The sequence below is a fragment of the Carlito syrichta genome, unplaced genomic scaffold (assembly GCF_000164805.1).
Source record: "Carlito syrichta isolate Samal-C Ts95f unplaced genomic scaffold, Tarsius_syrichta-2.0.1 Scaffold130640, whole genome shotgun sequence".
NCBI lineage: Eukaryota > Metazoa > Chordata > Mammalia > Primates > Tarsiidae > Carlito > Carlito syrichta.
In genome coordinates, this window is record NW_007074736.1 from 7900 (window position 1) to 8866 (window position 967).

Below are 967 nucleotides of genomic sequence, written 5' to 3' on the forward strand. Positions count from 1 at the left end.
GGTTCGAGAGCAGCCTGGGCTAGCCGGCAAAACCGCCTCCCAAAATGAATTTCGAAAAATTAGCCGGGCTTGGTGGGCTGCGCCTGCAGTTCCAGCAGCTACTCGGAAGGCTGAGGCGGAAGGCCCGCCCGGAGCCCAGCAGGTCGAGGTCGAGGCTGCGGGGGCCGGGAGTGGCCCCTGCCCTCCAGCCTGGGCGACGGAGTGAGGCTCCGACTCAAAAGAAAAAACCGCTACACAGCCTGTACACATATACGGGGACCCGTGACATTTGGTTTGCACACAGGGCGCGAGGATGGCATCACCCCAGACGCAGATGGCTTCTTGGTGCTGGAAACACGCAAACCTTCAGGCTGTTTTGAAACGGACAACACGTTACCCTCGGCTGCTCACCCCGCTGCGCGCATTCAACCGCACTGGTCGCAAAACGCGCGGGTGCACCTCCTAACTGGACGGGAGGCAAAACAACCACCCCGACCTCGTCGCCGTCCAGTGTCGCCCTTTTCTCCCCCAAAAGTAACCAAAGTGCGACCCAGATGGGACTCGAACCCACAATCCCCAGCTCCGGAGGCTGATGCCTTATCCATTAGGCCACTGGGTCACCACAGGATCCGGGTTCTCACTCCGTCTCCTTACGTGATGCCATCATCGCGACCCCGCCCCCAGAGCGCCGCGGTCTCGCGCGGGGACGAGGCCTTTGGGAGCCGCCCCCAATGGCGGCTGCGCGCGCCTGCGCCCTCCGAAGCCACGGGTCGACCCGCCCCCCGGGCCTCCAGTGCGCCTGCTCTGCGGACCGTAGCGGCCGCGGGTTCTTCCAGTGCGCCTGCGCCTTAGGCCCTACCCACTGCCCTAGCTTCCACTGCGCCTGCGCCACCGGCCAGAGCGCCTGCGGGTCCGTCCGGTGTGCCCGCGCTGCTTTCGCGACTCGCCGCCCCAGCTTCCAGTGCGCCTGCGCCGCCGACCGGCGCCC

General features: G+C 66.0%; 1 non-coding gene across 1 annotated transcript; it reads right to left on the minus strand.

The window, feature by feature from the left end:
- Positions 1 to 525: 525 nt before the first annotated feature.
- On the minus strand, positions 526 to 598 carry TRNAR-CCG. Its single transcript has one exon. It is a non-coding gene; the product is annotated as a tRNA-Arg (tRNA).
- Between the last annotated feature and the right edge of the window lie 369 nt (positions 599 to 967).